We start from the raw sequence: 25,129 nt of genomic DNA, 5'->3' as shown, positions 1-25,129 counted from the left end.
GACGCCAGCGGAGGTCTCCGCCATTCCCACCCACCGCAGGAGAACAGGCAACCACACACGCCACACAGGTAAATGACGAGGAAAACTGAGAAAGGACAGATTAGTGTAGGAGTGACAAAGGTAAAAAAAAGAAAAAAAAAGGTATACCCACCATGAACAAACAAAAGCAGCTGAGGAAACTACAGTGGAGCATAACGATGGAGTCCATGCAACATCACAACAATGGGGTAGAACACACAATGTGAGACAAGCATATGAATAAAACAGGATGAAGACCGAAACAAATGAAAACGGAGAACGTGTGTGGACATTGAACCATGTTGGAAGACATTTAAGCAATAAATTCATGCTCAAATGGACACACACACACACACACATATTTCATTTATCCTTTATTTATACAGATAAGTCCCACTGAGATCAAAATCTCCATTGCAGAGGAAACCTGTTTGCATACATACACACACAACATACACAAAATCAATTACATAAATTGTACACACACACACAAAGCCCCTTATTGATTTGTGGATGAACATCACTCACATGCACAATTAATTGTTCTTCGGGGCGTAACATCTCCGATCATCAGCTCATCTCTTGTGGAGATCAATACAGAGGAGATGAGGAGCTCAGGGACTTTTTTTTAAATTGTTATTCCGCACTTTATCAAAGACATGTGATACCTTTCTACTGCACATGCAGACAGATCCAGGAGACCCGCTGCAGTGGTCCAGGAGACCCGCTGCTCTGTTGGGCCGCTGCTCTGCCAGGCAGTTTATTCTGTTCATCTTCTACGTCAGCTCTTCCAGCCAGCAGGGCGGGGGCAGCTCTCTATAACGGTACTTATGTGTCCTCGTGAACTTATGAAAACATTTTACATGCCCGCATGTGTTTGATCTGAGGATGCTTCAGGCTGGAGACGCCCAGAAATCTCAGCATTCTGATGTTAAAGGAGCATAATAGTGATAATAATTATTATTATTATTAAAAGAAGCTAGAGACTTGGTTGTCTTAGTTATACAGGAGGAGAGGTCCATAGTGTGGGGGCTTGAACAGCAGAAGCTCGATCACCCTTTGTGGCAAACCGAGGCCTCAGAACAACCAGCAGGGCTCCCTCTGCAGGTCTTAATGGTCAAGAGGGCGTATACCAGCTCAGTAAATCACAAATGTATGTAGGAGCAAGACCATTTAGAGCATTAAAAGTGAGCAATACATTTTTAAAATCAATTCATACTGTTTTATTGCATGTATTCACCCATTTACAACTAATTGCGTGTATTTCACATCACCCCCAACCATTTTCTGAAGCGTTTGATTTCTCTGGTGTGTTTTTCCTGCAGGCAGCTGTTGGTCTGTAGTAATTTCAGGACGGTGTGGAAATCAATGTACAGAGACTTGAAACTTGCTTGAGAGAGGTAATTCCTCACAGTGAAAATTTAGTGGCCTTTAGTTTTTTGCAAGACTTATGTCACCATTTCAGGATCATGTAGTTGAAATCAGAATGGATTTGAGAAGTTTCCTGGGTATTTCACGGCGTTAACAAACCAAGCTGAATGTTTAGTGTGACGCCCATCTCCAACAGGTTTCAAGTCTCTGCGTCCGTCCTCCACCTCACGGGTCCCAATGTGCCTCAGGGAGTCAGAATCTTGTACAGGACTGATGGGGATCTTCTGAATATTAACAGATTCAGGGCTAAAGGTAAAACCACCACCACATTCATCATAGAGCTGCAGTACACCGATGACAACGCCTTAGTGTCCTTCGTAGAAGAGGACCTACAGAGCATACTGGACGCCTTTGCAAAGGCATACAAGCAGCTTGGCCCGGCCATTAACATAAAAAAAGACCCATACCCTCTACCAAGCCCCACCCAACAGAAATATGCCTGTTCTGCCCCCCATCCATCTCTGTAGAAACACCAGACTTGAAAACATGGAACATTTCTCATATCTTGGCAACCTTCTCTCCTCCAAAGCCAACGCTGACATTGAAATACACCATCGTCTCAGTTGTGCAAGCCGAGCCTTCTCCAGACTGAGTAAAAAGGTTTTTGAAAACCTTGACCTTCAGGCCAGAACAAAAATTCTGGTGTACAAAGCGGTAGTGCTGCCCACCCTACTGTATGGGTCAGAAACCTGGACCACATATAGCAGGCACCTGAAGGCACTTGAGGCATACCAACAGCGATGCCTCAGGAAGATCAGCTGGGAGGACAAGCGCACCAACTTCAGCGTCCTTGAGGAAGCCAACATGCCAACTATAACTGCCACCATCGCACAACATCAGCTGAGATGGGCTGGCCAAGTCTTCCGCATGTCTGACTCCCACCTCCCGAAACAAGTCAAGTCAATTTTGTTTATATAGCCCAATATCACAAATTACAAGTTTGCCTCAAGGGGCTTTACAGCAACGCAACATCCTTTACTCTCAACTGGTGACAGGACGCCATGCCCCAGGAGGAGAAAAGAAGCAATGTAAAGATAACACCAAGGCCCACATCAAAACGTTTGGCATCGACCTTAACACCTGGGAAGGAGCAGCAGAAAACAGGGAGGCCTGGAGACGGGCTATCCGTGAGGGCACTGGGCGCTACAACCATGACCTCCACCGTGCTGCTGAAAACAAGCCCAGACTCAGAAAAGAGCGAGTTACCAGAAAGGCCCAAACCACATCCTCGACCACTTCTTCACACTCTTGCCCACACCGCCCCAAAATATGCGGCTCCAGGATCGGCCTCTATACTCACCTGGAGACCCACAAGGACCCAGAAGGAGGACAGTCATACTCGACCCCGAGTGACCGCCGATGATGATGACTGTCGGCCACTCGAGAAGGCATTTCCTCTCAGTTCTACACCATATGCTTGTATTGTTTTCAGTGAACTAGTCTAAGAAGGAAAGTCAGTGGTGGTGTATGTGTGTGTCTGCACATATATGTGTGTGACGTGCAAAGAGCAAGGGCACGTGCGTTTGTGTATTTCTTCATCAGTTCACTGGTTCCTCCCTCTCTGCCATAGTGATTGGTTAGCCCCGCGTTGTTTCTGCCTATTCCAGCTAAATGGGAAATTTAAAGCTAACTGTCACACAATTCTGTGCTGACACTCCATCAATTATTCAGATCTCCCCCTAGTTTGCTCTGGTTCACACAGCCACACACGCTGTAGATATGCATGCATTAAAATATACACACAAGCACTCAGTCGACAGAACAAACGCAGCCATGTTAGTGTATGGGACCTCTTCTTCACCCCAAGAGTGTGTGCCGTCAGGGTCTAGCTGGTCAGCTGGTGTTCGGCAATCCACCATGTAACATGGAAAAGTCTGCCAGTGCCAGTTGTTAAACATGTGATGTCCAATATTTTTATTTACATTTTTATAACCTGCTAGTAGGTCATGTGGTGTGGACCTGATGTTAAATTTCAAATCATGTAGATAATGTGTGGCTAGCTATGTGAAGGACATGTATAGATTGTGATTGGTGTGTGCGTTTGCGACCATTGCAGTGTCGCTGACTTTCATGGAGGTGTTCAGCTGCATACGAACATGGTGCACGTGCTGCCTGGAGCACAGCATCAGGACCGAACCACCGGGTCTGTCACGTCTTCTGAAATCATTCTCCAGGACTTCTGCTTGGATATACCTGTAAGCCATTAGTCACAGAAGGGCATATTGTTCAGTGTCATCTATCAGGGGAAGTCTCAACTGTCTTTAAATGGACTGTGTAACTTTAACTTCAGGTACTTCTGTGCAATCTGGGAGGCTAAACTATGTGCGCTGTCTCAGCTACAGATCACCCTAACGTGTTCTCAGCTGGTAAAGTAAGATTTTACCCCCCCCCCCTCCCTTTTTCTCCTCAATTGTACTTGGCCAGTTACCCGACTCTTCTGAGCCGTCCCGGTCGTGAATATTTTTTTTTTCCTAGGATGAATTCGGAAAGTTCCCGCCCTCAGGTGCTAGGATTGGCCAGATCTGCCTGCCAGTCAAGGCCGATGCGAACGCGCAACAACCCTAATCCTAGCAACTTAGGGCGGAAACTTGCTGGATTCATCCTAGGAAAGAAATATTCGCCTCCCGGTCGCTGCCCCACCCCCTCTGCCGATCCAGGGGGGGCTGCAGACTACCACATGCCTCCTTCAATACATGTGGAGTCGCCAGCTGCTTCTTTTCACCTGACAGTGAGGAGTTTCACCAAGGGGTCGTCACGTGTGGGTGGATCACGCTATTCCCCCCCCCCCCAGTTCCCCCTTCCCCCCGAACAGGCACCCCGACCGATCAGAGGAGGCGCTAGTGCAGCGACTGGGACACACACCCACAACCGGCTTCCCACCAACAGACACGGCCAATTGTGTCTGTAGGGACGCCCAGCCAAGCCGGAGGTAACAAAGGGATTCAAACCGGCGATCCCCGTGTTGGCAGGCAACAGAAAAGACCGCTACGCTACCCGGACACCCCAAGATTTTATAACTTGGCTCGACAATTTTTCATGACCTCAGTAATATTTCCAGGACATAGGATCAATTTTATAATTTTCCAGGTGTTTTCCATGACTAGTCAATAACCCTCCAGGACGCATGGGAATGTTGACACCATCATAGCCATGGAAATCTGGAGAGACTGCTTGGTCGGATCTATCCAGGAGTGTCCCTGTCACTGCAAGGCTTTTAGAAAGTCACGCTTACCCAGAAGCCCCCTCTCTACGTTTACACGCTGTGATGCCGGGGCAAGTTTCTGCTTTAACTGGGCGTCAAAGATCTGAGGTGACTTGGAAGTTTCTGGACCAATAAGGCTTGGCAGGAAGAGTTCCACAAACCCTGAAGTGTGAGAGAGACACATCGACACAGAGAGAGACAGAAAATGTAGTTAGATAGATGGATAGATTAAAAAAGACCACGCTAAAAATGAAATCAAATCTCTGATGACTTCCTGTGAAATTCAAATTTTCCCCCAGCCACATCCGCCAGGGAGAGAGGAATGGATGGATTGTGGAGGAATGAAGAGAGAGATGTGAGTAATGGATCATGAGGTCTCAGAGAGAGACAGAGAGCGAGAGAGAGAGGGTGAAAAGAATGGACAGACAAAGACAGCGTGAACGGCAACAGGAGGATGTGAAGAAAGACGACAGCAGAGGCAGGAGTGATGGAGTGGCGAAAGACAGCAAAGTTTGCGGCCTCCTTGATAAAACTCTAGAACATGTCCCCCGTCCCTTGCAAACATCTCTCTCTCTTTCCCTAGATCTTCTGTCTCGCTCCTTTTCTTTTCATCATTGGAGTTTATTGTTGTTTTCTTTGGCCCTTTTTTTATTACTCTACTCTCTTCTGCACATGCCACTCGCCCTTACTCATCTTCATTCCCTATTCTTCCTCTCTCTCTCTTTCCCTCCCTCTCCAAATGCCTCCGTCACTTTATCCTCCGGCTCTCTCTATCTCTGCTCTCCTGCCTCTGCCTCAATCCCTTCCGCCGCCCCTCTCGCTCACCCCAGTCTCACACCAAACACTTCCTCTCTCCCTCTCGCTCACCCCACAGTCTCACACCAAACACTTCCTCTCTCGCCCCCCCCCCTCTAACCCCCCCCCCCACCACCACCACCACCAGCCTGCCAACTTCAGAGGCGAAGCTCTATCTGATCAATAATGGATGGCCCTGTCTCCAGCACTGCTGGAGAGGAGCCGGTACATTAGGTAATGCAGGGGCTACATTTAACTGGATGGGCTTGTTAATGCGTCCCGCTGGGGAAATGGGGCCTGGGCTACACCTCCTCCCCGTACACTCACTCACACACACCACCCACCCATCCACAGTCCTCTCCGTCCGCCCTCCCACAATGCATCTCTCTCTACCGTCACAAAGACAAAACGATGGCGGCCAGCCAACTTGAGAACTGACATTGTAAATTGGAGATCACACTCCGAGTTTGGCACGACCCCCCCCCCCCCATAGCAGAGGCTGCCGTGTGTGTGTGTTGTTATATAAGAAAGCTGGAGAATATGGCAATCTCCCTCTCTTTCCCCTCTCTCTCTCATCCTGAGCAACCATTTGACCCTCGTCTTTTTCGACTCTGCTGCTTCAAATCAATTCTCATGTTGGGGAAGGATGAATAGCAAGGACCGTGGTTCACTATTAAAATATGAATAGATGAACCCACAAGACTGAACTGTAGATATCGGCTCTTTTATTTGAGTTAAAACTTTATATGTTCTTACAGAGACTGAATTGTCCCTCAAAAACAAAGCTTCAAGGGCGTCTGTGTGGCGTGGCGGTCTATTCCGTTGCCTACCAACATGGGGATCTCTGGTTTGAATCCCCGTCTTACTTCCGGCTTTGTCAGGCGTCTCTTCAAACACAATTGGCCTTGTCTGCGGGTAGGAAGCCGGATGTGGGTATGTTTCCTGGTCGCTGCACCTCTTCAGGGAGGAAGGGGAACTGGGGGGACTAGCATGATCCTCCCATGTCCCCCTGGTGAAACTCCTCACTGTCAGGTGAAAAGAAGTGGCTGGTGACTCCACATGTATCGGAGGAGGCATGTGCAGTCTGCAGCCCTCCCCCGGATTGACAGAGGGAGCAGTGACCGGGACGGCTCAGAAGAGTGGGGTAATTGACCAAGTACAACTGGGGAGAAAAAGGAGGGGGACAAAACTTCAGCTGGACTGTTAACCTTCTCACATACACCGTCTACAGAAACATGTCTGGCACGCGTCAGACGGCCCAACTTACCGACTCCAAACTGGCCTTTAGGAGTCGTCTGTGCAGATCTATGGTAAGTACAATGTCACGTGCTCGTATTTCAGCATTACATCACCAAATTCAACATTTTGAGACCAATGGAAACAGCTCCACTGAATCACATGCTCGAGAAACAAAGCTAATAGAAGTTATATTATGCCTCTAATAATGGATTTTGTTTTAGGCAAAGATACGATTCAGTTTAACCTGCTGCAACTCCATTTCATTAATACCGGGCTACCTTTCTGGAGAGACCATCCACAATTATCATACATCCAGAAGTGCTCAAGAACCTACAGCCATGTTGATTTTAGGTACACAATTTTTGACCTTTGGTTCAGAAATCAAGGGGCCTGTTGACAAGCTGCAGACTTAAGAGAAAAACCAGACAGGGAGACCAGGCACTGGATCCTGTAAGGCGAAGGGTTCAGTGGACTCTACAGTGACTACCGCTGTGCACCGAGGTCAATGAGCTCTAATGAAGGATAGATCAAGATGTCGCAGACCTTTCCAACACATAAGTATGCTAACGTTCCCTCGCCCCTCAGGTACGCCACCTCTTTTTTTCCGTGCGGACTCTGACCTCACTTCGAACCTCTATTTATTCGGCGAGGGGTCTTGCTGAAAATGCATTTGTTTGCTGAACACGCGTGATCTTCTCACTTACTTTCATACACACCAGTTGCCCCTCAGGAGAGCCACCGGCCTGATCTTCAGACTGAGTGGCTGTTCTGCTGCCACGCCATTATTCAGCCTCAAACTGCCACCTCGTTTGTTTTCTGTTTTATTTTCAGGAAGTGGAGGGTTAATTGTCCTGAACCGATTGCGGGTGACTGAGCTGTGCGACTGCTCGGACACCACTTGCGTGTCGGCGTAAGCTGCACAACTGTGTTAGCATGCGTGGGTTTACCGAGAACATCCACCGTTAATGGAAAAACAGGTCGTTTATGCAAAGTCAAATTTCTGGTTAATTTAAGAGGGTCATAACAAATCCTGTTGTGAGATGTGGGAGTAATTCTCCCTGATTTGATGACCTCATGCTTTGCGTTTGTCATTCCTCCACTACCGCGACGCACAACACACAAAACACCAAAATAGCACCTTCTGTTGAACAGTAAATAATAAGAACAACACCCTGCTGTCTGTTCTCCATGGATCTGTGTTCAGCTTAATAATCAGGAATAATTTGTCATTTCATTCATGTACTTGAGTACACAGAAGAAACGAAATTTCGTTTCCCCCCAGCCCACAGCAAAGCAACACAAAAGACAAAAACACACATCCAAAACTTCCCAAAGCCGAATCAACAAAAACACTGTCCAGAGAACGAACGCCAGCCAGGATGACTGTCAGGACCGCAGGTCTGCATGAGCTAGCAGTTAGCTTAGCCTGCCCCGCTTCCGCGTCCTGTCAGACCGCCCTCGGTGTTCCCTCCTCGGGCACAGCTCCGGGAAGGGCCGCGGTCCCTGGGCCCACCGGACACGTGGACCAAGTTCTCCCAGCTGATCCAACGCTAGCTCTCCCAGCCAGACACCTTCGACACACCTCCCTACACTCCACACGACGACACTAAAAACACAGTCAATGCTAGGCAAGGCCGCCACCAGACCGCCCTCGGTGTTATCGGGAACTGCAGGTCTACGTGGGCTAGCAGTTAGCTTAGCCTGCCCCGCTTCCGCGTGCTGTCAGACCACTCCCGGTGTTTCTTCTTCGGGTGCAGCTCTGGGCAGGGCCGTGGTCCCTGGGCCCAACGGACGCAGTAGACCTGGCTCCCTCAACCGATTCAGCGCCAGCTCTCCCAGACAGACAACTTCGACACACCTCCCCTGCATTCCACACGATGACAAAAACACTGCACAGTCAACGCTAGGTGAGGCTGCCGCCAGACTGCCCGCGGTGGTCCCTGGGCCCACAGGACGCAGCAGACCAAGCTCTCCCAGCCATTAAAAAAAAATAAAAATCCCACGATAACAAACTTGGACGCAGACGTGGACAAAGACACTGCACAGTCAGTACTGGGTGAGGCTGCCGCAACCGTGAGTCTGCGCCGCCATCTTGCCACACCAGATTTTTTCTGTAGTGTCCCTCATATCCAACATTCATGGAGGGAAATCTGTTTTTGCCGTTGTTGTCTTCTCTTTCTTCCCAGGTACAGTAAGCTAACACACATATACTTGAGTCAGTACAACACACGCTTCAGCAAAGCTTAAGACAAATTACAACAGCAAAAGCTTTTAGAGACCGTGGGTAATGTCTCTCAGAAATGAACGGGCCACTGTGTTGATGCAGTGGGACAGTCTTGAACAGAAACATGTTTTGGCAGATTTACATCGATCTTAAAAACTGCCTCTGTAGGGTGGATATGAGGAAGATCCATGATGAAGATGGAAAACTTTAATCCTCCACACTCTATTAAAGAGGCCCCCGTTGGCCCCTCTCGGCCTCAGCGGGGGCCCCAGATGAAAACCTTGGTCAGTCCTCTGTAAGAATTTTAAAGGTCCCTCAATTAGGCGTCCATGGAAGTGCCCGGTCATCCCCTAATCTGCATGCGGGCGGCGACGCGTGGCCCCTGCCGGGGTCCTGAACCCGAAGCTCTCTCTCATGTCGGCGCCATGATCTGGCGACTGGCCGAGCGACATGCATGCATTATATACAGAGAGAGAGAGAGAGAGAGAGAGAGAGAGAGAGAGAGAGTAGTTATCGCTGGAGCTCGATCTTCCCAGGTGTTCATTAATGACGGCTGATGGAGATGGGAGGGGAGGATGAAGAGACAGAGAAAAGGAGGGAGTGACAAGAGAAAGAGAAAGTCAATGCTTATTTCTGTTTATTGTCTGGTTATAATGGTAAGGATTTCGTTCGGTTGTTTATTTTGACATCTACTCTTTTTACCGTGTCACATCTGTTCTGGAGCTGTTAATGTGAGAGTCTCTGGCAACACAACTGCTGGTTTAGTTGCGTCAGTGAAGCTGAACTGAAATGGGGGAAAAAGGCGAAAGAGAGACGTAGGAATAGACACGGAGGAAGAGGGAGGGAGAGGAAGGGTTGTAGGCATTAGAGATGGGCGTCAGGTGTTACTGTCAAAACCAATATCACACACACACCTTGTCACACACACACACCCAGAATCACTTCCCCAATGCCCCTTTTTTCTATTCCCCGTACTCTCATCTCTCTATTCCTCCGCCCTCTCTCTTTTTGTCAACACCCCTCCTCATCCATCCAGCCATCCATCTGTCTGTCTGTCCTCCCAGGCTCCATCACCCCCACTCGCCCCTCAGCTGTCACCCTTATGGTCTGCCTCTCTTCCGTCCATGTCTCTCTCACCATTTTCATTCTTCTTTTCTCAGATCCCCTCTTACCTCGCCCCTGCATCAGCCTAAAATAACCCCCCGTGTCAACGTCAGCTTCAACTTTTAGCTTTCATCTTCATCGTCCCTAAAAGGAAATTCCTATTTAAAAACAGAAGTAAAAAACTAGAAAAAAATGTATAAATTGGACACAAATAAAAATAAACAACAAAGAGGTCGTGTCTAAAATCATGAAACATCATGAGATAGAGAAAAATGTCTTCATATAGTCATTTTCACTACTACAGCCTCATCATCATCATCATCACCACCTCCACCAGCATCACCGTTCCAATCAACATCATCATCACCAGCCCCAATCAAGATCATCATCATCATCACCACCTCCACCAGCATCACCGTTCCAATCAACATCATCATCACCAGCCCCAATCAAGATCATCATCATCATCACCACCACCTCGACCAGCCTCACCATCCCAATCAACATCATCATCATCATCACCACCTCAACCAGCATCACTGTCCCAACCATCATCATCACCACCACCACCTCGACCAGCATCACCATCCCAACCATCATCATCACCACCTCGACCAGCATCACTGTCCCAATCATCATCAAAAGGATCACTGTCCCAATCATCATCACCACCTCGACCAGCATCACTGTCGCAATCATCATCATCAAAAGCATCACTGTCCCAGTCATCATCATCATCACCTCGACCAGCATCACTGTCCCAATCATCACCATCACCACCCGTATCACCGTCCCAATCATCACCATGACCAGCACCAGCACCCATTTACTGCTGTAAATAAGAAAGAAGCCCTCACTATGGAGGTTGGGCTTTATGTGGGAGGAGATCAGAATGAGCTGCCCCATGTAAATCTAGAAATGTTCCTTAAAACTGGCCTGTGCTCCCATACACACAGGAGGAAAACTCGGGCTCAGCAGTCACACAGATGGAGAGAAAGGTGCAGAAGAAGAGTGATGCACAGTCCCAGCCAACACAAATGGTGTATAATTAATGACGAACAAAAGCAAGAGCAGTGTCGAGGAGGCCGCAGGCCCCCTTCAGTGAGGAGCACGGGAGGTATTACAGTAGTCAGTCTGCAGCAACGAAACCGTGAATAAGTCTGATGGGCACACCTGTTCATCCATCCATCCATCCATCCATCCATCCATCCATCCACCCACTCTCTCTTCCTCCTCCGCTCCTTCCTTCTTCCTACTACCTTAACTCCCCCTCCATCTTCACCTCACCCAGCCCCCTCTTCGTCCCATTCGCCTCCTCTCCTCTCTCCACCCCTCCGTTGCTCTTTCACCCTCTCCACACCTGTCATCTTGATTATGCAGATGAGTTTTGGCGGCCGGCCCCTAAAAAGCAGATTAGGGCCACGGAGCCTCTTGATTGTGACACAGCTATTCCACAGGGGGACGCAGAAGGGCGGGATCAGAACGTGTGTGTGTGTGTTTGTGCTTCTGTGAGTGCATATATTTTAGTGTAGGTCTACTTTTGTGTGTGCTTGTCTGTGTCTGTATTTGAGCCTTTGTATATACCTATTTGTGTGTGTGTGTGTGTGTGTGTGTGTGTGTGGAGGGGGCACTTTTTTAAGTGCTCATGTGCACCCATTTCATTTTCCAAATGTAGTGTGTGTGTCTGTGTGTGTCTGTGTGTGTGTGTGTGCAAGAGAGAGAGACGGAGAGAGCGAGGGGTAGAGCAATGCAAAGGGGGCAAGATGGCTTACCACTTAGAAGAGCTGTGGGTGTGTGTTTGCATTAAAAGCATGTTTTAGTATGAGCAAGTGTGTGTGTGTGTGTGTGTGTGTGTTGTTAATGTCATCACTGCTGCACACCAAACACACACACACACACATCATGTAGAGTAAGACTTCACACAGCCTGTGTGTGTGTGTGTGTGTGTGTGTGTGTGTGTGTGTGTGTGTGTGTGTGTGTGTGTGTGTGTGTGTGGTAGGTATGTAATGTATTAGTCTGGCTGTTTCTCTGGCTGGCCATGTCTCCATGTCCCTGTCTGCTTCCTTTTCTGTGGATTTGTCTTTCTGTCTGTCTCACCGCTTGTTTATTCCCTCTCTTTTTTAGTTGTCTTTAGTTAACTGCCTGTCGGCCTTTATATATCACTGTGTCTTTTGGCCTCCTTCCCTTTCTTCTGCTCTCCCTCTCCTCTTTCTCTCTTGCTCTTCCTTCCTGTCCCCTGACACGTGTCTCTCCCTTCTTCCCCTCTATGCCTCTGTTGCTCTGTCTCTTTGTCGCCATGTCTCTCTCTCTCTCTCTCTCTCTCTCTCTCTCTCTCTCTCTCTCTCTCTCTCTCTCTCTCTCTCTCTCTCTCTCTCTCTCTCTCTCTCTCTCAAAAGGGCTTTATTGGTATGAAAAATAGACACTTGTCTATTTATTCATTGTCTAAATAGACTCTCTCACACACACTGTCTCTCTACCTCTCTCTCTCACACTGTCTCTCTACCTCTCTCTCTCACACTGTCTCTCTACCTCTCTCTCTCACACTGTCTCTCTACCTCTCTCTCTCACACTGTCTCTCTACCTCTCTCTACCTCTGTCTCTCTCTCTCTCACACTGTCTCTCACTGCCTCTCTACCTCTCTCGCTCAAAAGTGCTTCATTGGCATGACAAATAGACACTTGTCTAAATAGACTCTCTCTCTGTCTCTCTCTCTCCATCTTTCCATCTGTCTCTTTCTTCCCCTCCCCAGCTTTGCACTGCGGACAGAAACGCTGCCCTACTTTCAAACGTTCGCCGTCTTGGCGTTTGACAGCGTGTTTAAAGGAAATGAATATTTCAGCCGGCGGAGAAAGGAAAGCCTCGGTCTGATGTGTTTCTCCCTGATTGTCTGATTTGTGCTGGAGCAGCGTGCGCCCTGTGCCGCGCTCCCAGCAGCCGCACCTTGACCCCGGGATTTTTTCTGACTTCATATTTTCGTTTCTTTTCTCTTTTTTTCCCCCTTCTTTTATTGTGCAACAGATCCTGGCCACGGCGATAAAAAAGCCTCGTCAGTGATCTGATTAGAGGGGAAGTCTTGGGCAATGATACCATTGTACAAAGCTTTAATTTTTCAAAGAGACTCGGGCCATTAAATTTGCAAAGGCCCCGTCTCCGTTTGCAGACGTAGTTTAAATATTGTAACTGTTAGACTTCACAAGCGGCCAGTTTTCTCATGCTTGGAGAGAGAAAGCGGAGGGGAAAGACAGTTTAACCCGTATCCCTCATTGTTTCTCCCTGTCGGGCCGTCGTAACGGCCGTCATTTCCTTCTCCTCGCAGGGAGCGAGTGAAAGCATCATTTCACTTACACTACAAGTGCAGATTCATGGCTGTCGCCTAAAACGTTTCGGTCGGAGGGGACCAAGGGGGCCCGGAGACTGTGGTGTTGTGCGAAATATAATTAACGAATAGGTTAATTATTGTATTGCGGCCGTGACGTCCGGGGTTGGCGTTCGAGAGAACGGAAGTAGGAAATGCAGGGAGAGACACGCGGGAATGTTATTTAAATCCCGCGTTATTATGAATCCCCAGACACTAGGTACCGTAAACTGCTTCGACAGACGCCGACAGGAAGTAGACGCATGTTCAACTTTCCCCCTTTTTCTCCCCAATTACCCCGCTCTTTTTCAGCCGTCCGGGTCACTGCTCCACCCCCCTGCCGATCCGGGGGGCGCCCCGACCAACCGGAGGAGGCGCTAGTACAGCGACCAGGACAAATACCCACATCCAATTTCCCACCCGCAGACACGGCCGGTTGTGTCTGTAGGGACGCCCGACCAAGCCGGAGGTAACGCGGGGATTCGACCCAGCGATCCCGTGTTGGTAGGCAACGGTACAGACCGCTATGCTACCTGGACGCCCGTAGACGCATGTGTAAAACAAACTGGGTTTCCGTAATGGATCGGGTAGTGACAGTTATGATGGTATGCCCGAGTTGCGGTGCTGGAATAAAAACATTGTGTTTGAACACAACGCCAAGTTGTTAAGCCTTATTCACACGGCGTAACGCGACATGGTGACAGAAGTGGTCAACCTGTAGGACCCGGAGCTCAATTGTTCAGGATTTCCAAGTCGTCTGTTTGCGAGGGATGGAAGAAGGAGCAGTGGAACTCCGACTGCTACGTTCGCGATCCAACCTCCAGAGCCCATCGACTTCGCTAAACCACAAGAACGGGAGCGGTGGATCCGGGGCTTACAACACGTTCGGCTCGCAAGCAACCTAAACGCAACGTCGGACGAAAACCAGGTGAATATGTTAATTTATAGCATGGGAAATGAAGCTGAAGATGTGCTTAGAGAGCCAACTCTGAGAAATGAGAAAGCGGTACACATCCGTTAAGGCAGGCTTTGATATATTTTTCGTGTCTAAAAATAATGTAATTTACGAGCGGGCGAAGTTTAATCAGCGAGTGCAACAGCCAAGTAAATGGAAGATTCCTTTATCACGGCGCTGTACGGATTAGCCAAACATTGCAACTTGGGCAGTTACATGACGAACTGATCCGTGATAGGCTAGCTGTCTGAAAAACTGCAGCTAGACAGAGACCCAACGCTTGAGAGTGCCATTATGAAGGCGAGGCAATCCGAAGAAGTTAAAAAACAGCAGTCTGACCTGAGGGGAGAAAGCAGCAGTGCAGCTAAATGCTCGAATGTTGACGCTGTTCATAGTAAAAGTTACAGACAGCTCAAATTCTCCCAAAAGCCTCAGTCACCATCACACTCAGCACAATAGGAAACTAAAAGCATGTGGAAGATGTGGGAAAATGCCCTCACATCCAAAATGGGAATGCCCTGTGAAAGATGCTGCATGCCACACGTGTGGGGGGGAAAGGACATTATGGCAAAGTATGCAGAGCCAATGCCAAATCTCTGAATGCAGTCACCGCAGATGAAGCTAGCTTTTTCTTAGGAACAGTAGATGCTGGAGAAGACCCATGGTCAGTGCAGCTTCAGGTGAGACAGAAAAAAGTATGCTTTAAAATAGACACTGGTGCTAATGTCACTGTCCTTCCAGCTGAGGTGTACCATGACATCACAGTGGGATGAGACATGGAGAGCCTGGCAGAGGCGACGAGGCCATTGCTGGGACCAGGAGGCACTGTGCTCTCCGTGCTGGGTGTAGCATAAGAAACACTGCACAGAGGCAAAAAGACTGCCACAGAGGACATTTATGTCATGAAAAACCTACACACTGCACACAATAATTCACCATCAACTGAAAACCTATTACCTGACAACTCCATATCATCTAAATATTCTTTCCTTAAACATTTTCTTGAAGTGAAAGATATTTATACAACCCTTCAGATCGTTCTCCAAAGAACTCCACAGTTTGACGCCACATACTGAAATACACATCTGCTTTAAAGTGGTACGTGCATACTGATGTTTAAAACTAAATTTCCTTCTATGGTCCTCGTCCTCTGAACTAAAAACAAATAATTTTTGTGAATCTTCTGGTAAAACTCTGCTTTTTGCCCTGTACATACCTAACAATGTCTGTAACTCAACTAAATCTTTAATTTAATTAATTCTGACTTAATAAACAGTCCATTGGTGTGTTCACTTGAATCCACTTTATGAATAATTCCCACTGCTCTTTTCTGTAATATAAACAATGGTTTTATGTTGCTCATGTACGTGTGCCCCACACTTCCACACAGTAACTAAAATATGGCAAAATAAGTGAACAGTACAGAATTCGCATTACCTTTTGATTTAACACGTACTTTGCTTTGTTCAAAACAGAAATATTCTTAGACACCTTTGTTTTTACAGTCAGTTTGTCATCCATTATTACACCCAAAAATCTAAACTCAGATACTCTTTCAATATCAACTCCATCTATAGACAGTAAAACATTTTCATCCTTTTTCTGTTTAGCAAAAACCATAAACTTAGTTTTGTTCAAATTTAATAACTTATTTTCATCAAACTATCTTTTCAGTTTGACAATTTCATTTACAATGCTTTCTGCTAAACTTTTAAGTCATCTCCTGAACTAAAATAAAGTATCATCTGCAAACAAATCAAACTGCAGTATCTTTGACACTTCAAATATGTCATTGATATATATAAAATGAAAAGTTTCAGCCCCAACACAGAGCCTTGTGGGACTCCACATTCAATCTTAATGCACTCACATGTATTGCCAGCAAACTACAAATTGTTTTCTGTTATTTAAATAACTGCTTAACCAATTTAAAACTAGTCCTCTCACACCATATGTATGTATGGTAATATTAATCATTGAATGCAAATCCTTGAAAAGGGATTTTTTTTAAAAAAAAATCCCATCATCTCTCTCATCTCAACATCAGCCAGTTCTCTGGGGTCGGTTCGTGGTGGCAGCAAGCTAAGTAGGGCACTCCAAACGTCCCTCTCCCTAGCAGAGCCCTCCAGCTCCTCCTTGGGGATCCCAAGACGTTCCCAGGCCAGACTGGACATGTAGTCCCTCCAGCAAGTTCTGGGTCTACCTCGGGGTCTCCTCTCAGTTGGACATGCCCGGAAAACCTCCAAAGGAAGGTGCCCAGGAGGCGTCCTAATCAGATGCCCAAACCACCTCAACTCGCTCCTTTCGATGCGAAAGAGCAGCAGCTCTACTCCGAGCTCCCTCCGGATGTCCGAGCTCCTTATCCTAAGGCTGAGCCCAGATACCCTACGGAGGAAACTCATTTCAGCTGCTTGTATCCGCGATCTCACCATTTCAGTCACTACCCAAAGCTCATGACTATAGGTGAGAGTTGGAACGAAGAAAACGTGTTTGACTTTGTGCCGAGAATGCGAACACAGCTCTTACTTTGGTTATACAAGGACCGGGTGGCTTGTAGCAACTGCCCCAGTCCCCATACTCCCACAGTACCAACCACAGAGTACCCCGAGGTACACGGTCGTAAGCCTTCTCCAAGTCCACAACACATGTAGACTGGCTGGTCAAACTCCCATGCCTCCCTCAGCACTTCTGCAAGGGTAAAGAGTTGGTCCATTGTTCCACAGCCAGGATGGAATCCGCATTGTTCCTTCTGGATCCGAGGTTCGACAATCGGTCAAAGCCTCCTTTCCAGCAACCTAGAGTAGACTTTCCCAGGGAAGCTGAGCAGTGTGTTGCCCTGATAATTGGAGCTCCACAGGTACTGGCCCCGACCTCCACAGGACACTGTAGAGGCTTGTTTGCCAAGACAGCCCAACAATGTCCAGAACCCTCAGCATCTCAGTGCGAATCTCATCCACACCCAGCGCCTTGCCACCAAGGAGCTTCTTAACTACCTCAAAGACCTCTTGCAGGGATATGGGTGGGGCTTCCCCCGAGTCTTCACTCTACCTCCTCCACTGAGGACATGTTAGCCAGGTTCAGGAGCTCCTAAAAGTGTTCTTTCCACCACCCGACAACATCCCCAGTCCAGGTCAGCAGTTCCCCTCCCCAGCTGAACACAGCCTGAATCAGGCCCTGATTCCCCATCCCGAGTCACCGGATGGTTTGCCAGAACTTCCTGGAGGCCAACTGAAAATCCTCCTTAATAGCCTTGCCGAACTCCTCCCATGCCTATGTTTTTGCTTCCATGACCGCTGAAGCCGCAGCCCTTCTGGCCTCCTGGTACCTGTCTACTGCTTCAGGAGACCCCTCGGCCAACCAAGCCCAAACGGCCTCCTTCAGCCTGACAGCTTCTCTCACCGCCGCTGTCCACCTGCAGGTTCTTAGGTTGCCACCTCGACAGGCACCAATGACCTTATGACCACAGCTCCTACCTGCCGCATCTGCAATACAGGTTTTGAACATGGCCCACTCAAACTCCATGTCCCCAGCCTACACAAGAACTTCTTCTGGAGGTGGGAGTTGAAGACCTCATGGACAGGGGCCTCCGCCAGACGTTCTCAGTTTACCGTCACTACACATTTGGGTTTGCCAGGTCTGTCCAGCAGCCTTCTCTGCCATGTGATCCAACTCACCACCAGGTGGTGATCAGTTGACAGCTCTGCTCCTCTCTTCACCCGAAGAGTTTTTGTTTTGGATTTTCTTTAATGTTGCTGTAATTGGAAGCTTATTTGGATAAGAGCATCAGCTACATTCCCAAGAAGTCAGAGTGAATGTGTGGCTTCAGACATGTTAACAGATTTTTAGGGTCAGTCTTTGCACAAAGTCCTATTGACCTACACTGATTTCAAAATGTACACTTTCAATGAGAGAAATGTTGCAGTATGTAGCACTGATCACTTGTCTATGATTGGCTCTGCATCACACACACACACACACACACACACACACACACACACAGAGTCTGTGAACTTTTTTCAGTTGTTTTCTTCACTGTCTCAGCCTTCTCAGCATTCACTCTGTCAGGCAGTTATTGAACTTGATCTACAACCCCATGAGGACACACAAACACCCAGCCACACACACACACACATGCATGCGTGCACACGCACACAGAGCACATGTATATGCACACAGATATCCAGGCATTCGAGCAATTGTAGCACACAGCCTGTGTGCAGGAGTGCGCAAAAAACAGAACATGCGCTCACACACACACACACACACACACACACACACACACACACACACACACACACACACAGGTACCTTTACCCCTGATCTTCAAAGGGATGTGATTCTGGTCTCCTGCAGTAAAAGATAAAGAATTCCAAACATAATACAACAATCTGTCCACCTGTGTGTGTGTGTGTGTGTGTGTGTTAGCATTGACGTCTTGTCTGCTCTGACTCAGGCAGGCGTGCTCCCTCACACAGTACCCGGGTGTGCCCTCAGCCCTGGTTTGGGTCAAACCTGCTGATTTAAATTCAGAGCCTGACTAAAGAATCAGTCACAGTCCAGATGCTTTTGACCAAAATACCAAACCATCGGCCCTGCGGATTACAATGTGGTGCTTAGTCGAGATTTTTGTTTTTTTGTGATAGTAGGAACTCAGCTTAATTCAGTATTTGCAACTTGCATGTGTGTTAATGTACGCATGTTGCATGACTGAGTTGTTAATGAGACATGAGATTACACAAGGTAAGCCTGACTAGGTTGAGCAGGTTATGTAAACAAGGTTAGTTTAGGGTGACGTAATGACATGAAAACTAGGACATAAGACATGATGCAGGGCGTCCGGGTGGCGTGGAGGCCTATGCCATTGCCTACCAACACGGGGATCGCCAGTTCGAATCCCTGTGTTGCCTCCGGCTTGGTCGGGCGTCCCTACAGACACAATGGGTCTTCTGCAGTTGGGAAGCCGGATGTGGGTATGTGTCCTGGTCGCTGCACTAGCGACTCCTCTGGTCGGTCGCGGCGCCTGTTCGGGCGGGGGAGGGGGAACTGGGGGGGAATAGTGTGATCCTCCCACACACTATGTCCCCCTGGTGAAACTCCTCACTGTCAGGTGAAAAGAAGCGGCTGGCGACTCCACATGTATGGGAGGAGGCATGTGGTAGTCTGCAGAGGGGGTGGAGCAGCGACCGGGACGGCTCGGCAGAGTGGGGTAATTGGCCGGGTACAAATGGGGAGAAAAAAAAGACATGATATAATGAAATAAGATAAGACTGCATAAGATCAGAAGACAAGATAACACGACGTGGACAGACCCAGCATGTGAATACAGGACACGTGAGGTTGACGTCCTGGTGTCACGCTGATCCCTTCTGAATCAGGCTGGTGGTGTCCGATTGTGCTTTAAAAAAAAGTAATAGATATATTTTAGGGGTTTTTTTGTACCTCTGCTTTGAAAGTCGCTCCATCAATAAAGATAGGAATCCTTTTATTGAGATTATCATCACTATACAAATCCCGCATCTTCTGTCAGACTTGAGGCTTCCCTCCTCGGCTAACTCACATTAGCAGGCGGCTGTGGTCGGCTGCAGCCTGCAGCACCACGGCAGTGTGTGGGGAATGGAGATGGGCAGCTAGCTTCTCCAGTCCCCTTTTAATTATCTGGTATCAGGTGTCAAGGTGCTTCCCTGACAGGAGCCGGCCGAGAGGAGGAGGAGGAGGAGGAGGAGCAGAATGTTAACTTCCAGAGGAAAGAGAGAAGAGGAAGGGTGGAGGAAGAGGAGAGAGGGAAGAAGGTGTATGACTAATGGAGACAGAGGGAGAGAGAGAGAGAGAGATGGGGGCGAGCGAGGTCGTCGTCCTGGTTAATTTCCTGACACGGGGGCACCGGGGAGGGCTGGCCCCCTTAATAAGATTGTTTCTTGAAGAAGCAGAGCGAGCCGTGAGGGGAACAAAAGTAAATGTGCCCCGCGAATCCTGTAGCCAATTAGTCGGTATCAATAATTAAAAAGCATTGTCTGTGCAAGGGGCCGGCTGCAGATTGAGTTTCCCTCAGCCTGGCTAGATTGTTATGACAAGTAGTGCCTACATAATGATATTAGTCATTAATAATTCACAGCCAGGCCCGCGTCGCTGCAGGTGACAGAGGCCTGCTCCGTTTTCAGTCACTCAGACAGACAGGCAGAGAGACAGACAGGCAGGCAGGCAGGCAGAGACAGGCAGACAGAGAGATAGACAGGCAGACAGACAGGTAGGCAGACAGAGAGATAGACAGGCAGGCAGGCAAACAGAGAGATAGACAGACAGGTAGGCATACAGAGAGATAGACAGGCAGGCAGAGAGATAGACTGGCAGGCAGGCAAACAGAGAGATAGACAGACAGAGAGATAGACAGGCTGACAGACAGGTAGGCATACAGTGCGATAGACAGACAGACCGACAGGCAGGCCACCAGCCTACTGGCAATATCTCAGGTCAGAAATGGAAATTGAAAAATGAAAGAAGCCGTTCTCAGATGTGTGTGTGTGTGTGTGTCTGCTGTACATGTGTGGCTTTCCGTGTCTGCATGTGCGAGTGTACACTACTGTGTTTGTTAATGCTCGACTGTGCGAGGGTTTTTTAGGTGCATGCATGCGTGCTCCTGCATTTTTGTGCATGTGCTTGTTCGTGTGTATGTGTGTGCATGCAGAGTTCTGCATGTCTGTTTATTTGTGGCTGTGCACATTCTAGAGTGTGTTTTAATGTGTGTGTTTGTATGGATGCATGTGTGGGCATTGTACTCCTAGCTGCCCAGAATTTGGGTTGAGATGATTGACACGGGGTGTGAATCTTTTCTGAGTGCCGAGGCATCTGGACCACTGAGGAGGACGCAACAAGGAAGGCTGCTGACTTGATGCCGCAGAGGGTTCAGTGTGCACTATGCATGTACACATATATGTGTGTGTGTGTGTGTGTGTGTGTGTGTGTGTGCACTTAGGGGGCAGAGCAGTTGGGCTCAGAAGAAACAGCTGTGGTTTCCATGAGTGCCAAACCATCACATGCACACACATAGACACACATGCACACAACATCTCCACCAACACAACCTCCATTGTGCCACATGCCGATCTTCTGCCCCAGTAGACTCCAATAAGGGCCAACATAATGGACCAAGCCCGCCCATTCAGTCTGCCCGTCAGGCCTCCTGGGAGAGCTGCGCGTCCAGGCCCATCCTCTGCCGAGAGACCCTCTGTCGCAGTGGCAGAAGCTGAGATGACAGCTCTGCCAGGGCGCGGTGGTCCCTCTGGTGGAGCTCCACATCTGGATCCAGCTGGTGTGGGCTGTCCCTACTGTCTGTCTGTCTGTCTGTCTGTCTGTCTGTCTGTCTCTCTCTCTCTGCCTGCCTGTCTTCCTGTTCTCTGTCTGTCTCTCTCTCTCTCTGTGCCCGTCTGACTGCCTGCCTGTCTGTCCGTCTGCCTGTCTTCTCGCACATGTCCAGTCTTAGCAACAATTCCCATGGCCCGGACACTTCTGAATTCCACCACAGGGGAAATCAATAAATACCAACACATGTGTAACTGGACAGATGGACAGACGTGTTCACACTGTGCACATTCCTACAGCAAGACGTCCGTTTACCCAAACTCGAGACAGACCCAGTTGTATGCTGCAGATTCAGATCCAGAGAGGTTAGAGAAACAACAGAGAGTGGAGACAAGGAGGTGAAAGACACGCGAGTGCGTGGGGGGATGAGAGGTGAGTTGGGTGTCTACTCAGACGGTCCTGCTGCAACATGGAGACCATCCCTGATGTTTACATTTTCACTGGTTTAAGAACAACACGTGACTATGTCTGAAACTTCTGACACACTGAAAGAGCAGGCAGGAAAAGAAAAATGACTTCCTAAACACTGTTCCCCACTTCTTTTATATATATATAAACTATCAAAGTAGAGACTTCTTGTTTACCTTGAAGTCATTTGTGATGAGATTCAGGCAACCAGGAGGAGGAGGAAGAGGGACACACTTCACCTGATGAAGGACACTGCCAACAACACTCAGAGTTCAAAGACGACCTAAGTCTTATTGATTATTGGCTTGGAATAAGGGCAACAAAACAAAAAAAACAGGCCCCCCCCCACACACACACACACACACACACACACACACACACACACGCCTCCTCTCGTCACATGTCGGTGACTTCAGAGCGTCTCCGCCAACAGAATGAACGTCAGTCGCCACGTCGCTCGGCAGGCCCAGGAACCGCGGCCTTGCCTGGAGCTGTGCCCGGGGAGGAAGCGGCGAGGGCGGTGTGACAAGGCGCGGAAGCGGCGTAACTGCTAAGCTAACCGCTAGCCCACGCAGACCGGCAGTTCCGACAGCCATCCTGGCTGGCGTTCGATCTCCGTACAGTGGAATGTTTGGACTGTGTTGCACTGAATGGATTGTGTTGTTAACTGTTTGTGTGTGTGTGTGTGTGTTTTTGGTGGCGTCGTTTTTTGAAATGTTGGCCATGTGTTTTTATCTTTTGTGTCGCGCTGCTGTGGGCTGGGTGAAACGAAACTTCGGTTCTTTTGTGTAGGCAAGTACACGATAGAAACAAGACAACCTGTTCCTGATCCCGGACACCTTCGCCACATCTTCCGGATGCGCCGGGGAATTTCAACCGCTTCTGTGTTTTTAATTAATTAATGCTGACCATGAGTGAATATCCTTCGTTTTAGTCAAAATCTTTGGGAATAAGTTCTGGTTTGACGTTAGGCTTGAGCCCTGTTGCATTTTTTTTTCCTGGTTACTCTCGTTTTTCTCGTCTGCTGGAAAATTTAGTTTAAAATTCAAACTTGAATTTAGTGTTGTGTTGAGATTTAGACTCTCTCACACAGTGTTAATATTTCAGCTCACCGGTGTTGAACGGATGCATATTCCACCAGTGTCTGGATCTGATGGCTGCGAGTGCCGTGTGAAGACAACGTGAATGTCCACCCCCCCCCCCCTTATTTCTCCCCCATGGCATCTGGCCAATTACCCCACCTTTCCGAGCTGTCCCGGTCGCTGCTCCACCCCCTCTGCCGATCCGGGGAGGCTGCCACACGTCTCCTCCGATACATGTGGAGTCGCCAGCCACCTCTTTTCACCTGACAGTGAGGAGTTTCCCCAGGGGGACGTAGCGCATGGGAGGATCACGCTATTCCCCCCAGTTGCCTCCACCCCCAAACAGGCGCCTCGACCCACCAGAGGAGGCGCTAGTGCAGCGACCAGGACACTGCACTCCCACGCGCAGACACGGCCAATAGTGTCTGTAGGGACGCCCGACCAAGCCAGAGGTAACACGGGGATTCGAACCGGCGAGCCCTGCGCTGGTAAGCAACAAATAGACCGCTGTGCTACCCAGACGCCCTTTGTTTGCTCGTTTGTTTGTTTTTTCTGTTGAGTCATACAAGTCTTGGGTCGAGCCGAAGAAGCGGGAGCTGATTAAGAATCGTATCAGGAAATGTCTTTGTGCTGGTGTAGAGAGACGCTGTGAGCCAGTGGCCGACTCACCCGGTGAACCAGACGAGCTCCAAGTGGTCTACACGATGGTTAAACTGAATCACGGGTGTGTTTTCACCTCGTTCCTCACAAGCTGAAGTTTTTCGTTCAACTTTTTTTTTTCTAACTTCTGAAAGATCTAATTATTACCCTACACTGTACGGGTGGCCCCGTGTACCTCGCACCTCCCAGCCTTACACTCACAACACATGGAGGTCTGGACGGAGTCCAACGTCCCATAACAAGGTCATGAAGCGCGGGTTTCCACCAGAGGCCTTCCGTCTCATGACCGCAAGACACTCGCTGTCTGCAGCCGTGAAGACGGCGCCCACTTCCCTATTCAGTTTAATGTCTTGTCCTCGCCAAGCGGAAATGACCTCAATGGTTCCCTCGTGCACGCCCAACGCCGCCTTCCGTGGCGCTTAATAAAACATCCACCCGTATCTGAAGGGAGACGGTAATCCGTCTGCTGAACAAAGAAATGAACAAGTCCACCTCAAGTGTGACTCAGACGGGTCTGATCGACATTTAACCCCGTCTTATTGAAGCGGAGCGAGGTAATCGATAAATTAATGATGCGGCATCAGAGCCGCGTGATTTAATTGCCTGGCCGTGCATTATTCATCTTATGAATGAGGCGAAGCTGGAAACGGACCCCAGGCATTGATTACAGAGCTGAAGATTGATCACAGCGAATGGGAGATTTGTTTTCCGAGGCTCGGCCCACGCAGTCATGGCGGAGGGTGACGGATGCAGAGGAGTGTGATGTGTTTAATTGGCCTGATGGGCTTAATGGACCAAGACGAGCACGTTTGACTCTTCAGTCTGGACCTCTGAGCAGGAATCTGCTGCATATGCAACACAGCTGGCGTGCATTGTTTTGCACGTCATTCATAGAGGCCATGAGAAAAGAAAAACAATTTTCCTCTTCGTGCAACCATTCAACTTTCACGTTTGTTCATGTGCGACTGTCTCACACACACAGACACACACACACACAGACAAACACACACACACACAGCAGCATATTTATGCTTTAACTAGCTTAATGAGACATCAGTATCTCTAATTCACCTTGTCCCGTCTCCCCGTGTATATGACTAATTCATGGTGAGCTACAGTGTATTTCCAGGTTTTTTGCTTTGTTTCTAGGCAGTAGTTCTCAGCATCAAGTTAAGTTTTCTTTACTTGATGCTAAGACACTTAAGCGATAGTATTTTAGCGAATTCAGGGGGCAGCTCGGGACGCCGCATCCGGGACACGAACCCATGGCTCCCACACCGCAAGCGACTACGTTAACCAG

The 25,129-nt window shown here is 48.6% G+C and overlaps 1 pseudogene; it reads right to left on the bottom strand.

Annotated features, from left to right (window-relative positions):
• The window catches only part of LOC130117107 (uncharacterized), a 65,101-nt pseudogene that overhangs the window by 25,365 nt on the left and 14,607 nt on the right, over positions 1 to 25,129 (bottom strand).

This window comes from Lampris incognitus, chromosome 8 (genome assembly GCF_029633865.1).
Source record: "Lampris incognitus isolate fLamInc1 chromosome 8, fLamInc1.hap2, whole genome shotgun sequence".
Classification (NCBI taxonomy): domain Eukaryota; kingdom Metazoa; phylum Chordata; class Actinopteri; order Lampriformes; family Lampridae; genus Lampris; species Lampris incognitus.
The sequence above is the reverse complement of the archived record's forward strand: the minus strand, read 5'-3'. Positions and strand labels throughout refer to the sequence as shown.